Genomic DNA, 13,400 nt, shown 5'->3' with positions numbered 1-13,400 from the left:
CGGATATTTTTGGTATTAAGAAGAAACCGTTTCATTGCCACCAAAATATTTTCTGCAATCTTTAAAAACTGAAGCCGGTCATGCCTCCCCGGCGGGGAATTTAACTCAGGTCTTCCGTAAAACAGGCGGTGATACTCAGCACTATACTACCAAGGACCCAAAATATGTCACTTTTCAATTTAAAAAAATTGCCAAAAACCTCCGAAAGTATCGTTCTAACAACAAGTCAAAAAAGAACATTATGTATCTACCAGGGCTCGAACCTTGGACCTTCCGCGTGTTAGGCGGACGTGATAACCACTACACCATAGATACACGTCATAGCCATCGTAAATACGATGAAACCGTTTTAAAAATGGGCAAATTTTCGAGACCGAGAGCCTCCAATTCACTCGTCCACATATCGCTAAAATATCAACCTTCTATGTATCTATCAGGGCTCAACCTGAGACCTTCCGCGTGTAAAGCGGACGTGATAACCACTACACCATAGATACGCTAGCGACTGCAACATGAACTGACGAAAATGGTCTTGGAGATAGGGTTGCATTTTGACCAAGGCCTGAACCAGTGGATTTCTTTAAAACGGATATTTTTGGTAGTAAGAAGAAACCGTTTCATTGCCACCAAAATATTTTCTGCAATCTTTAAAAACTGAAGCCGGTCATGCCTCCCCGGCGGGGAATTTAACTCAGGTCTTCCGTAAAACAGGCGGTGATACTCAGCACTATACTACCAAGGACCCAAAATATGTCACTTTTCAATTTAAAAAAATTGCCAAAAACCTCCGAAAGTTTCGTTCTAACAACAAGTCAAAAAAGAACATTATGAATCTACCAGGGCTCGAACCTGGGACCTTCCGCGTGTTAGGCGGACGTGATAACCACTACACCATAGATACCCGTCATACCCATCGTAAATACGATGAAACCGTTTTAAAAATGGGCAAATTTTCGAGACCGAGAGCCTCCAATTCACTCGTCCACATATCGCTAAAATATCAACCTTCTATGTATCTATCAGGGCTCAACCTGAGACCTTCCGCGTGTAAAGCGGACGTGATAACCACTACACCAAAGATACGCTAGCGACTGCAACATGAACTGACGAAAATGGTCTTGGAGATAGGGTTGCATTTTGACCAAGGCCTGAACCAGTGGATTTCTTTAAAACGGATATTTTTGGTATTAAGAAGAAACCGTTTCATTGCCACCAAAATATTTTCTGCAATCTTTAAAAACTGAAGCCGGTCATGCCTCCCCGGCGGGGAATTTAACTCAGGTCTTCCGTAAAACAGGCGGTGATACTCAGCACTATACTACCAAGGACCCAAAATATGTCACTTTTCAATTTAAAAAAATTGCCAAAAACCTCCGAAAGTTTCGTTCTAACAACAAGTCAAAAAAGAAAATTATGTTTCTACCAGGGCTCGAACCTGGGACCTTCCGCGTGTTAGGCGGACGTGATAACCACTACACCATAGATACCCGTCATAACCATCGTAAATACGATGAAACCGTTTTAAAAATGGGCAAATTTTCGAGACCGAGAGCCTCCAATTCACTCGTCCACATATCGCTAAAATATCAACCTTCTATGTATCTATCAGGGCTCAACCTGAGACCTTCCGCGTGTAAAGCGGACGTGATAACCACTACACCATAGATACGCTAGCGACTGCAACATGAACTGACGAAAATGGTCTTGGAGATAGGGTTGCATTTTGACCAAGGCCTGAACCAGTGGATTTCTTTAAAACGGATATTTTTGGTATTAAGAAGAAACCGTTTCATTGCCACCAAAATATTTTCTGCAATCTTTAAAAACTGAAGCCGGTCATGCCTCCCCGGCGGGGAATTTAACTCAGGTCTTCCGTAAAACAGGCGGTGATACTCAGCACTATACTACCAAGGACCCAAAATATGTCACTTTTCAATTTAAAAAAATTGCCAAAAACCTCCGAAAGTTTCGTTCTAACAACAAGTCAAAAAAGAACATTATGTATCTACCAGGGCTCGAACCTGGGACCTTCCGCGTGTTAGGCGGACGTGATAACCACTACACCATAGATACCCGTCATAGCCATCGTAAATACGATGAAACCGTTTTAAAAATGGGCAAATTTTCGAGACCGAGAGCCTCCAATTCACTCGTCCACATATCGCTAAAATATCAACCTTCTATGTATCTATCAGGGCTCAACCTGAGACCTTCCGCGTGTAAAGCGGACGTGATAACCACTACACCATAGATACGCTAGCGACTGCAACATGAACTGACGAAAATGGTCTTGGAGATAGGGTTGCATTTTGACCAAGGCCTGAACCAGTGGATTTCTTTAAAACGGATATTTTTGGTATTAAGAAGAAACCGTTTCATTGCCACCAAAATATTTTCTGCAATCTTTAAAAACTGAAGCCGGTCATGCCTCCCCGGCGGGGAATTTAACTCAGGTCTTCCGTATAACAGACGGTGATACTCAGCACTATACTACCAAGGACCCAAAATATGTCACTTTTCAATTTAAAAAAATTGCCAAAAACCTCCGAAAGTTTCGTTCTAACAACAAGTCAAAAAAGAAAATTATATTTCTACCAGGGCTCGAACCTGGGACCTTCCGCGTGTTAGGCGGACGTGATAACCACTACACAATAGATACCCGTCATAACCATCGTAAATACGATGAAACCGTTTTAAAAATGGGCAAATTTTCGAGACCGAGAGCCTCCAATTCACTCGTCCACATATCGCTAAAATATCAACCTTCTATGTATCTATCAGGGCTCAACCTGAGACCTTCCGCGTGTAAAGCGGACGTGATAACCACTACACCATAGATACGCTAGCGACTGCAACATGAACTGACGAAAATGGTCTTGGAGATAGGGTTGCATTTTGACCAAGGCCTGAACCAGTGGATTTCTTTAAAACGGATATTTTTGGTATTAAGAAGAAACCGTTTCATTGCCACCAAAATATTTTCTGCAATCTTTAAAAACTGAAGCCGGTCATGCCTCCCCGGCGGGGAATTTAACTCAGGTCTTCCGTAAAACAGGCGGTGATACTCAGCACTATACTACCAAGGACCCAAAATATGTCACTTTTCAATTTAAAAAAATTGCCAAAAACCTCCGAAAGTTTCGTTCTAACAACAAGTCAAAAAAGAACATTATGTATCTACCAGGGCTCGAACCTGGGACCTTCCGCGTGTTAGGCGGACGTGATAACCACTACACCATAGATACCCGTCATAGCCATCGTAAATACGATGAAACCGTTTTAAAAATGGGCAAATTTTCGAGACCGAGAGCCTCCAATTCACTCGTCCACATATCGCTAAAATATCAACCTTCTATGTATCTATCAGGGCTCAACCTGAGACCTTCCGCGTGTAAAGCGGACGTGATAACCACTACACCATAGATACGCTAGCGACTGCAACATGAACTGACGAAAATGGTCTTGGAGATAGGGTTGCATTTTGACCAAGGCCTGAACCAGTGGATTTCTTTAAAACGGATATTTTTGGTATTAAGAAGAAACCGTTTCATTGCCACCAAAATATTTTCTGCAATCTTTAAAAACTGAAGCCGGTCATGCCTCCCCGGCGGGGAATTTAACTCAGGTCTTCCGTAAAACAGGCGGTGATACTCAGCACTATACTACCAAGGACCCAAAATATGTCACTTTTCAATTTAAAAAAATTGCCAAAAACCTCCGAAAGTTTCGTTCTAACAACAAGTCAAAAAAGAACATTATGTATCTACCAGGGCTCGAACCTGGGACCTTCCGCGTGTTAGGCGGACGTGATAACCACTACACCATAGATACCCGTCATAGCCATCGTAAATACGATGAAACCGTTTTAAAAATGGGCAAATTTTCGAGACCGAGAGCCTCCAATTCACTCGTCCACATATCGCTAAAATATCAACCTTCTATGTATCTATCAGGGCTCAACCTGACACCTTCCGCGTGTAAAGCGGACGTGATAACCACTACACCATAGATGCGCTAGCGACTGCAACATGAACTGACGAAAATGGTCTTGGAGATAGGGTTGCATTTTGACCAAGGCCTGAACCAGTGGATTTCTTTAAAACGGATATTTTTGGTATTAAGAAGAAACCGTTTCATTGCCACCAAAATATTTTCTGCAATCTTTAAAAACTGAAGCCGGTCATGCCTCCCCGGCGGGGAATTTAACTCAGGTCTTCCGTAAAACAGGCGGTGATACTCAGCACTATACTACCAAGGACCCAAAATATGTCACTTTTCAATTTAAAAAAATTGCCAAAAACCTCCGAAAGTATCGTTCTAACAACAAGTCAAAAAAGAACATTATGTATCTACCAGGGCTCGAACCTTGGACCTTCCGCGTGTTAGGCGGACGTGATAACCACTACACCATAGATACACGTCATAGCCATCGTAAATACGATGAAACCGTTTTAAAAATGGGCAAATTTTCGAGACCGAGAGCCTCCAATTCACTCGTCCACATATCGCTAAAATATCAACCTTCTATGTATCTATCAGGGCTCAACCTGAGACCTTCCGCGTGTAAAGCGGACGTGATAACCACTACACCATAGATACGCTAGCGACTGCAACATGAACTGACGAAAATGGTCTTGGAGATAGGGTTGCATTTTGACCAAGGCCTGAACCAGTGGATTTCTTTAAAACGGATATTTTTGGTAGTAAGAAGAAACCGTTTCATTGCCACCAAAATATTTTCTGCAATCTTTAAAAACTGAAGCCGGTCATGCCTCCCCGGCGGGGAATTTAACTCAGGTCTTCCGTAAAACAGGCGGTGATACTCAGCACTATACTACCAAGGACCCAAAATATGTCACTTTTCAATTTAAAAAAATTGCCAAAAACCTCCGAAAGTTTCGTTCTAACAACAAGTCAAAAAAGAACATTATGAATCTACCAGGGCTCGAACCTGGGACCTTCCGCGTGTTAGGCGGACGTGATAACCACTACACCATAGATACCCGTCATACCCATCGTAAATACGATGAAACCGTTTTAAAAATGGGCAAATTTTCGAGACCGAGAGCCTCCAATTCACTCGTCCACATATCGCTAAAATATCAACCTTCTATGTATCTATCAGGGCTCAACCTGAGACCTTCCGCGTGTAAAGCGGACGTGATAACCACTACACCAAAGATACGCTAGCGACTGCAACATGAACTGACGAAAATGGTCTTGGAGATAGGGTTGCATTTTGACCAAGGCCTGAACCAGTGGATTTCTTTAAAACGGATATTTTTGGTATTAAGAAGAAACCGTTTCATTGCCACCAAAATATTTTCTGCAATCTTTAAAAACTGAAGCCGGTCATGCCTCCCCGGCGGGGAATTTAACTCAGGTCTTCCGTAAAACAGGCGGTGATACTCAGCACTATACTACCAAGGACCCAAAATATGTCACTTTTCAATTTAAAAAAATTGCCAAAAACCTCCGAAAGTTTCGTTCTAACAACAAGTCAAAAAAGAACATTATGTATCTACCAGGGCTCGAACCTGGGCCCTTCCGCGTGTTAGGCGGACGTGATAACCACTACACCATAGATACCCGTCATAGCCATCGTAAATACGATGAAACTGTTTTAAAAATGGGCAAATTTTCGAGACCGAGAGCTTCCAATTCACTCGTCCACATATCGCTAAAATATCAACCTTCTTTGTATCTATCAGGGCTCGAACCTGAGACCTTCCGCGTGTAAAGCGGACGTGATAACCACTACACCATAGATACGCTAGCGACTGCAACATGAACTGACGGAAATCGTCTTGGAGATAGGGTTGCATTTTGACCAAGGCCTGAACCAGTGGATTTCTTTAAAACGGATATTTTTGGTATTAAGAAGAAACCGTTTCATTGCCACCAAAATATTTTCTGCAATCTTTAAAAACTGAAGCCGGTCATGCCTCCCCGGCGGGGAATTTAACTCAGGTCTTCCGTAAAACAGGCGGTGATACTCAGCACTATACTACCAAGGACCCAAAATATATCACTTTTCAATTTAAAAAAATTGCCAAAAACCTCCGAAAGTTGCGTTCTAACAACAAGTCAAAAAAGAACATTATGTATCTACCAGGGCTCGAACCTGGGACCTTCCGCGTGTTAGGCGGACGTGATAACCACTACACCATAGATACCCAAACCATTTCGCTTTTCAATTTAAAAAAATTGCCAAAAACCTCCGAAAGTTTCGTTCTAACAACAAGTCAAAAAAGAACATTATGTATCTACCAGGGCTCGAACCTGGGCCCTTCCGCGTGTTAGGCGGACGTGATAACCACTACACCATAGATACCCGTCATAGCCATCGTAAATACGATGAAACTGTTTTAAAAATGGGCAAATTTTCGAGACCGAGAGCTTCCAATTCACTCGTCCACATATCGCTAAAATATCAACCTTCTTTGTATCTATCAGGGCTCGAACCTGAGACCTTCCGCGTGTAAAGCGGACGTGATAACCACTACACCATAGATACGCTAGCGACTGCAACATGAACTGACGGAAATCGTCTTGGAGATAGGGTTGCATTTTGACCAAGGCCTGAACCAGTGGATTTCTTTAAAACGGATATTTTTGGTATTAAGAAGAAACCGTTTCATTGCCACCAAAATATTTTCTGCAATCTTTAAAAACTGAAGCCGGTCATGCCTCCCCGGCGGGGAATTTAACTCAGGTCTTCCGTAAAACAGGCGGTGATACTCAGCACTATACTACCAAGGACCCAAAATATGTCACTTTTCAATTTAAAAAAATTGCCAAAAACCTCCGAAAGTTTCGTTCTAACAACAAGTCAAAAAAGAACATTATGTATCTACCAGGGCTCGAACCTGGGCCCTTCCGCGTGTTAGGCGGACGTGATAACCACTACACCATAGATACCCGTCATAGCCATCGTAAATACGATGAAACTGTTTTAAAAATGGGCAAATTTTCGAGACCGAGAGCTTCCAATTCACTCGTCCACATATCGCTAAAATATCAACCTTCTTTGTATCTATCAGGGCTCGAACCTGAGACCTTCCGCGTGTAAAGCGGACGTGATAACCACTACACCATAGATACGCTAGCGACTGCAACATGAACTGACGGAAATCGTCTTGGAGATAGGGTTGCATTTTGACCAAGGCCTGAACCAGTGGATTTCTTTAAAACGGATATTTTTGGTATTAAGAAGAAACCGTTTCATTGCCACCAAAATATTTTCTGCAATCTTTAAAAACTGAAGCCGGTCATGCCTCCCCGGCGGGGAATTTAACTCAGGTCTTCCGTAAAACAGGCGGTGATACTCAGCACTATACTACCAAGGACCCAAAATATATCACTTTTCAATTTAAAAAAATTGCCAAAAACCTCCGAAAGTTGCGTTCTAACAACAAGTCAAAAAAGAACATTATGTATCTACCAGGGCTCGAACCTGGGACCTTCCGCGTGTTAGGCGGACGTGATAACCACTACACCATAGATACCCAAACCATTTCGCTTTTCAATTTAAAAAAATTGCCAAAAACCTCCGAAAGTTTCGTTCTAACAACAAGTCAAAAAAGAACATTATGTATCTACCAGGGCTCGAACCTGGGCCCTTCCGCGTGTTAGGCGGACGTGATAACCACTACACCATAGATACCCGTCATAGCCATCGTAAATACGATGAAACTGTTTTAAAAATGGGCAAATTTTCGAGACCGAGAGCTTCCAATTCACTCGTCCACATATCGCTAAAATATCAACCTTCTTTGTATCTATCAGGGCTCGAACCTGAGACCTTCCGCGTGTAAAGCGGACGTGATAACCACTACACCATAGATACGCTAGCGACTGCAACATGAACTGACGGAAATCGTCTTGGAGATAGGGTTGCATTTTGACCAAGGCCTGAACCAGTGGATTTCTTTAAAACGGATATTTTTGGTATTAAGAAGAAACCGTTTCATTGCCACCAAAATATTTTCTGCAATCTTTAAAAACTGAAGCCGGTCATGCCTCCCCGGCGGGGAATTTAACTCAGGTCTTCCGTAAAACAGGCGGTGATACTCAGCACTATACTACCAAGGACCCAAAATATGTCACTTTTCAATTTAAAAAAATTGCCAAAAACCTCCGAAAGTTTCGTTCTAACAACAAGTCAAAAAAGAACATTATGTATCTACCAGGGCTCGAACCTGGGCCCTTCCGCGTGTTAGGCGGACGTGATAACCACTACACCATAGATACCCGTCATAGCCATCGTAAATACGATGAAACTGTTTTAAAAATGGGCAAATTTTCGAGACCGAGAGCTTCCAATTCACTCGTCCACATATCGCTAAAATATCAACCTTCTTTGTATCTATCAGGGCTCGAACCTGAGACCTTCCGCGTGTAAAGCGGACGTGATAACCACTACACCATAGATACGCTAGCGACTGCAACATGAACTGACGGAAATCGTCTTGGAGATAGGGTTGCATTTTGACCAAGGCCTGAACCAGTGGATTTCTTTAAAACGGATATTTTTGGTATTAAGAAGAAACCGTTTCATTGCCACCAAAATATTTTCTGCAATCTTTAAAAACTGAAGCCGGTCATGCCTCCCCGGCGGGGAATTTAACTCAGGTCTTCCGTAAAACAGGCGGTGATACTCAGCACTATACTACCAAGGACCCAAAATATATCACTTTTCAATTTAAAAAAATTGCCAAAAACCTCCGAAAGTTGCGTTCTAACAACAAGTCAAAAAAGAACATTATGTATCTACCAGGGCTCGAACCTGGGACCTTCCGCGTGTTAGGCGGACGTGATAACCACTACACCATAGATACCCAAACCATTTCGCTTTTCAATTTAAAAAAATTGCCAAAAACCTCCGAAAGTTTCGTTCTAACAACAAGTCAAAAAAGAACATTATGTATCTACCAGGGCTCGAACCTGGGCCCTTCCGCGTGTTAGGCGGACGTGATAACCACTACACCATAGATACCCGTCATAGCCATCGTAAATACGATGAAACTGTTTTAAAAATGGGCAAATTTTCGAGACCGAGAGCTTCCAATTCACTCGTCCACATATCGCTAAAATATCAACCTTCTTTGTATCTATCAGGGCTCGAACCTGAGACCTTCCGCGTGTAAAGCGGACGTGATAACCACTACACCATAGATACGCTAGCGACTGCAACATGAACTGACGGAAATCGTCTTGGAGATAGGGTTGCATTTTGACCAAGGCCTGAACCAGTGGATTTCTTTAAAACGGATATTTTTGGTATTAAGAAGAAACCGTTTCATTGCCACCAAAATATTTTCTGCAATCTTTAAAAACTGAAGCCGGTCATGCCTCCCCGGCGGGGAATTTAACTCAGGTCTTCCGTAAAACAGGCGGTGATACTCAGCACTATACTACCAAGGACCCAAAATATATCACTTTTCAATTTAAAAAAATTGCCAAAAACCTCCGAAAGTTGCGTTCTAACAACAAGTCAAAAAAGAACATTATGTATCTACCAGGGCTCGAACCTGGGACCTTCCGCGTGTTAGGCGGACGTGATAACCACTACACCATAGATACCCAAACCATTTCGCTTTTCAATTTAAAAAAATTGCCAAAAACCTCCGAAAGTTTCGTTCTAACAACAAGTCAAAAAAGAACATTATGTATCTACCAGGGCTCGAACCTGGGCCCTTCCGCGTGTTAGGCGGACGTGATAACCACTACACCATAGATACCCGTCATAGCCATCGTAAATACGATGAAACTGTTTTAAAAATGGGCAAATTTTCGAGACCGAGAGCTTCCAATTCACTCGTCCACATATCGCTAAAATATCAACCTTCTTTGTATCTATCAGGGCTCGAACCTGAGACCTTCCGCGTGTAAAGCGGACGTGATAACCACTACACCATAGATACGCTAGCGACTGCAACATGAACTGACGGAAATCGTCTTGGAGATAGGGTTGCATTTTGACCAAGGCCTGAACCAGTGGATTTCTTTAAAACGGATATTTTTGGTATTAAGAAGAAACCGTTTCATTGCCACCAAAATATTTTCTGCAATCTTTAAAAACTGAAGCCGGTCATGCCTCCCCGGCGGGGAATTTAACTCAGGTCTTCCGTAAAACAGGCGGTGATACTCAGCACTATACTACCAAGGACCCAAAATATATCACTTTTCAATTTAAAAAAATTGCCAAAAACCTCCGAAAGTTGCGTTCTAACAACAAGTCAAAAAAGAACATTATGTATCTACCAGGGCTCGAACCTGGGACCTTCCGCGTGTTAGGCGGACGTGATAACCACTACACCATAGATACCCAAACCATTTCGCTTTTCAATTTAAAAAAATTGCCAAAAACCTCCGAAAGTTTCGTTCTAACAACAAGTCAAAAAAGAACATTATGTATCTACCAGGGCTCGAACCTGGGACCTTCCGCGTGTTAGGCGGACGTGATAACCACTGCACCATAGATACCCGTCATAGCCATCGTAAATACGATGAAACCGTTTTAAAAATGGGCAAATTTTCGAGACCGAGAGCCTCCAATTCACTCGTCCACATATCGCTAAAATATCAACCTTCTATGTATCTATCAGGGCTCGAACCTAAGACCTTCCGCGTGTAAAGCGGACTTGATAACCACTACACCATAGATACGCTAGCGACTGCAACATGAACTGACGAAAATCGTCTTGGAGATAGGGTTGCATTTTGACCAAGGCCTGAACCAGTGGATTTCTTTAAAACGGATATTTTTGGTATTAAGAAGAAACCGTTTCATTGCCACCAAAATATTTTCTGCAATCTTTAAAAACTGAAGCCGGTCATGCCTCCCCGGCGGGGAATTTAACTCAGGTCTTCCGTAAAACAGGCGGTGATACTCAGCACTATACTACCAAGGACCCAAAATATGTCACTTTTCAATTTAAAAAAATTGCCAAAAACCTCCGAAAGTTTCGTTCTAACAACAAGTCAAAAAAGAACATTATGTATCTACCAGGGCTCGAACCTGGGCCCTTCCGCGTGTTAGGCGGACGTGATAACCACAAAACCATAGATACCCGTCATTGCCATCGTAAATACGATGAAACCGTTTTAAAAATGGGCAAATTTTCGAGACCGAGAGCCTCCAATTCACTCGTCCACATATCGCTAAAATATCAACCTTCTATGTATCTATCAGGGCTCAACCTGAGACCTTCCGCGTGTAAAGCGGACGTGATAACCACTACACCATAGATACGCTAGCGACTGCAACATGAACTGACGAAAATGGTCTTGGAGATAGGGTTGCATTTTGACCAAGGCCTGAACCAGTGGATTTCTTTAAAACGGATATTTTTGGTATTAAGAAGAAACCGTTTCATTGCCACCAAAATATTTTCTGCAATCTTTAAAAACTGAAGCCGGTCATGCCTCCCCGGCGGGGAATTTAACTCAGGTCTTCCGTAAAACAGGCGGTGATACTCAGCACTATACTACCAAGGACCCAAAATATGTCACTTTTCAATTTAAAAAAATTGCCAAAAACCTCCGAAAGTTTCGTTCTAACAACAAGTCAAAAAAGAAAATTATGTTTCTACCAGGGCTCGAACCTGGGACCTTCCGCGTGTTAGGCGGACGTGATAACCACTACACCATAGATACCCGTCATAACCATCGTAAATACGATGAAACCGTTTTAAAAATGGGCAAATTTTCGAGACCGAGAGCCTCCAATTCACTCGTCCACATATCGCTAAAATATCAACCTTCTATGTATCTATCAGGGCTCAACCTGAGACCTTCCGCGTGTAAAGCGGACGTGATAACCACTACACCATAGATACGCTAGCGACTGCAACATGAACTGACGAAAATGGTCTTGGAGATAGGGTTGCATTTTGACCAAGGCCTGAACCAGTGGATTTCTTTAAAACGGATATTTTTGGTATTAAGAAGAAACCGTTTCATTGCCACCAAAATATTTTCTGCAATCTTTAAAAACTGAAGCCGGTCATGCCTCCCCGGCGGGGAATTTAACTCAGGTCTTCCGTAAAACAGGCGGTGATACTCAGCACTATACTACCAAGGACCCAAAATATGTCACTTTTCAATTTAAAAAAATTGCCAAAAACCTCCGAAAGTTTCGTTCTAACAACAAGTCAAAAAAGAACATTATGTATCTACCAGGGCTCGAACCTGGGACCTTCCGCGGGTTAGGCGGACGTGATAACCACTACACCATAGATACCCAAAACATTTCACTTTTCAATTTAAAAAAATTGCCAAAAACCTCCGAAAGTTTCGTTCTAACAACAAGTCAAAAAAGAAAATTATGTTTCTACCAGGGCTCGAACCTGGGACCTTCCGCGTGTTAGGCGGACGTGATAACCACTACACCATAGATACCCGTCATAACCATCGTAAATACGATGAAACCGTTTTAAAAATGGGCAAATTTTCGAGACCGAGAGCCTCCAATTCACTCGTCCACATATCGCTAAAATATCAACCTTCTATGTATCTATCAGGGCTCAACCTGAGACCTTCCGCGTGTAAAGCGGACGTGATAACCACTACACCATAGATACGCTAGCGACTGCAACATGAACTGACGAAAATGGTCTTGGAGATAGGGTTGCATTTTGACCAAGGCCTGAACCAGTGGATTTCTTTAAAACGGATATTTTTGGTATTAAGAAGAAACCGTTTCATTGCCACCAAAATATTTTCTGCAATCTTTAAAAACTGAAGCCGGTCATGCCTCCCCGGCGGGGAATTTAACTCAGGTCTTCCGTAAAACAGGCGGTGATACTCAGCACTATACTACCAAGGACCCAAAATATGTCACTTTTCAATTTAAAAAAATTGCCAAAAACCTCCGAAAGTTTCGTTCTAACAACAAGTCAAAAAAGAACATTATGTATCTACCAGGGCTCGAACCTGGGACCTTCCGCGGGTTAGGCGGACGTGATAACCACTACACCATAGATACCCAAAACATTTCACTTTTCAATTTAAAAAAATTGCCAAAAACCTCCGAAAGTTTCGTTCTAACAACAAGTCAAAAAAGAAAATTATGTTTCTACCAGGGCTCGAACCTGGGACCTTCCGCGTGTTAGGCGGACGTGATAACCACTACACCATAGATACCCAAAACATATCACTTTTCAATTTAAAAAAATTGCCAAAAACCTCCGAAAGTTTCGTTCTAACAACAAGTCAAAAAAGAACATTATGTATCTACCAGGGCTCGAACCTGGGACCTTCCGCGTGTTAGGCGGACGTGATAACCACTACACCATAGATACCCGACATAGCCATCGTAAATACGATGAAACTCTTTTAAAAATGGGCAAATTTTCGAGACCGAGAGCCTCCAATTCACTCGTCCACATATCGCT

General features: G+C 42.4%; 23 non-coding genes across 23 annotated transcripts; all 23 read right to left on the bottom strand.

The window, feature by feature from the left end:
* Positions 1-2,000: 2,000 nt before the first annotated feature.
* Positions 2,001-2,073, bottom strand: TRNAV-AAC (transfer RNA valine (anticodon AAC)). Its single transcript has one exon. It is a non-coding gene; the product is annotated as a tRNA-Val (tRNA).
* A 1,099-nt stretch (positions 2,074-3,172) lies between these two features.
* TRNAV-AAC (transfer RNA valine (anticodon AAC)) lies at positions 3,173-3,245 on the bottom strand. The gene has a single exon. It is a non-coding gene; the product is annotated as a tRNA-Val (tRNA).
* A 513-nt stretch (positions 3,246-3,758) lies between these two features.
* TRNAV-AAC (transfer RNA valine (anticodon AAC)) lies at positions 3,759-3,831 on the bottom strand. Its single transcript has one exon. It is a non-coding gene; the product is annotated as a tRNA-Val (tRNA).
* A 1,685-nt stretch (positions 3,832-5,516) lies between these two features.
* Positions 5,517-5,589, bottom strand: TRNAV-AAC (transfer RNA valine (anticodon AAC)). Its single transcript has one exon. It is a non-coding gene; the product is annotated as a tRNA-Val (tRNA).
* A 110-nt stretch (positions 5,590-5,699) lies between these two features.
* Positions 5,700-5,772, bottom strand: TRNAV-UAC (transfer RNA valine (anticodon UAC)). Its single transcript has one exon. It is a non-coding gene; the product is annotated as a tRNA-Val (tRNA).
* A 331-nt stretch (positions 5,773-6,103) lies between these two features.
* On the bottom strand, positions 6,104-6,176 carry TRNAV-AAC (transfer RNA valine (anticodon AAC)). Its single transcript has one exon. It is a non-coding gene; the product is annotated as a tRNA-Val (tRNA).
* An 85-nt stretch (positions 6,177-6,261) lies between these two features.
* Positions 6,262-6,334, bottom strand: TRNAV-AAC (transfer RNA valine (anticodon AAC)). Its single transcript has one exon. It is a non-coding gene; the product is annotated as a tRNA-Val (tRNA).
* Positions 6,335-6,444: 110 nt separating this feature from the next.
* On the bottom strand, positions 6,445-6,517 carry TRNAV-UAC (transfer RNA valine (anticodon UAC)). Its single transcript has one exon. It is a non-coding gene; the product is annotated as a tRNA-Val (tRNA).
* Positions 6,518-6,848: 331 nt separating this feature from the next.
* On the bottom strand, positions 6,849-6,921 carry TRNAV-AAC (transfer RNA valine (anticodon AAC)). The gene has a single exon. It is a non-coding gene; the product is annotated as a tRNA-Val (tRNA).
* A 110-nt stretch (positions 6,922-7,031) lies between these two features.
* TRNAV-UAC (transfer RNA valine (anticodon UAC)) lies at positions 7,032-7,104 on the bottom strand. Its single transcript has one exon. It is a non-coding gene; the product is annotated as a tRNA-Val (tRNA).
* Positions 7,105-7,435: 331 nt separating this feature from the next.
* On the bottom strand, positions 7,436-7,508 carry TRNAV-AAC (transfer RNA valine (anticodon AAC)). The gene has a single exon. It is a non-coding gene; the product is annotated as a tRNA-Val (tRNA).
* An 85-nt stretch (positions 7,509-7,593) lies between these two features.
* TRNAV-AAC (transfer RNA valine (anticodon AAC)) lies at positions 7,594-7,666 on the bottom strand. The gene has a single exon. It is a non-coding gene; the product is annotated as a tRNA-Val (tRNA).
* Positions 7,667-7,776: 110 nt separating this feature from the next.
* TRNAV-UAC (transfer RNA valine (anticodon UAC)) lies at positions 7,777-7,849 on the bottom strand. Its single transcript has one exon. It is a non-coding gene; the product is annotated as a tRNA-Val (tRNA).
* A 331-nt stretch (positions 7,850-8,180) lies between these two features.
* TRNAV-AAC (transfer RNA valine (anticodon AAC)) lies at positions 8,181-8,253 on the bottom strand. Its single transcript has one exon. It is a non-coding gene; the product is annotated as a tRNA-Val (tRNA).
* A 110-nt stretch (positions 8,254-8,363) lies between these two features.
* On the bottom strand, positions 8,364-8,436 carry TRNAV-UAC (transfer RNA valine (anticodon UAC)). Its single transcript has one exon. It is a non-coding gene; the product is annotated as a tRNA-Val (tRNA).
* Positions 8,437-8,767: 331 nt separating this feature from the next.
* Positions 8,768-8,840, bottom strand: TRNAV-AAC (transfer RNA valine (anticodon AAC)). The gene has a single exon. It is a non-coding gene; the product is annotated as a tRNA-Val (tRNA).
* An 85-nt stretch (positions 8,841-8,925) lies between these two features.
* Positions 8,926-8,998, bottom strand: TRNAV-AAC (transfer RNA valine (anticodon AAC)). Its single transcript has one exon. It is a non-coding gene; the product is annotated as a tRNA-Val (tRNA).
* Positions 8,999-9,108: 110 nt separating this feature from the next.
* TRNAV-UAC (transfer RNA valine (anticodon UAC)) lies at positions 9,109-9,181 on the bottom strand. The gene has a single exon. It is a non-coding gene; the product is annotated as a tRNA-Val (tRNA).
* A 331-nt stretch (positions 9,182-9,512) lies between these two features.
* Positions 9,513-9,585, bottom strand: TRNAV-AAC (transfer RNA valine (anticodon AAC)). The gene has a single exon. It is a non-coding gene; the product is annotated as a tRNA-Val (tRNA).
* Positions 9,586-9,670: 85 nt separating this feature from the next.
* TRNAV-AAC (transfer RNA valine (anticodon AAC)) lies at positions 9,671-9,743 on the bottom strand. Its single transcript has one exon. It is a non-coding gene; the product is annotated as a tRNA-Val (tRNA).
* A 110-nt stretch (positions 9,744-9,853) lies between these two features.
* TRNAV-UAC (transfer RNA valine (anticodon UAC)) lies at positions 9,854-9,926 on the bottom strand. Its single transcript has one exon. It is a non-coding gene; the product is annotated as a tRNA-Val (tRNA).
* A 331-nt stretch (positions 9,927-10,257) lies between these two features.
* On the bottom strand, positions 10,258-10,330 carry TRNAV-AAC (transfer RNA valine (anticodon AAC)). Its single transcript has one exon. It is a non-coding gene; the product is annotated as a tRNA-Val (tRNA).
* Positions 10,331-13,234: 2,904 nt separating this feature from the next.
* Positions 13,235-13,307, bottom strand: TRNAV-AAC (transfer RNA valine (anticodon AAC)). The gene has a single exon. It is a non-coding gene; the product is annotated as a tRNA-Val (tRNA).
* Between the last annotated feature and the right edge of the window lie 93 nt (positions 13,308-13,400).

Source organism: Leiobunum rupestre, chromosome 3, assembly GCF_980474605.1.
Source record: "Leiobunum rupestre chromosome 3, qqLeiRupe1.1.hap1, whole genome shotgun sequence".
Taxonomy (NCBI): Eukaryota; Metazoa; Arthropoda; class Arachnida; order Opiliones; family Sclerosomatidae; genus Leiobunum; species Leiobunum rupestre.
The sequence above is the reverse complement of the archived record's forward strand: the minus strand, read 5'-3'. Positions and strand labels throughout refer to the sequence as shown.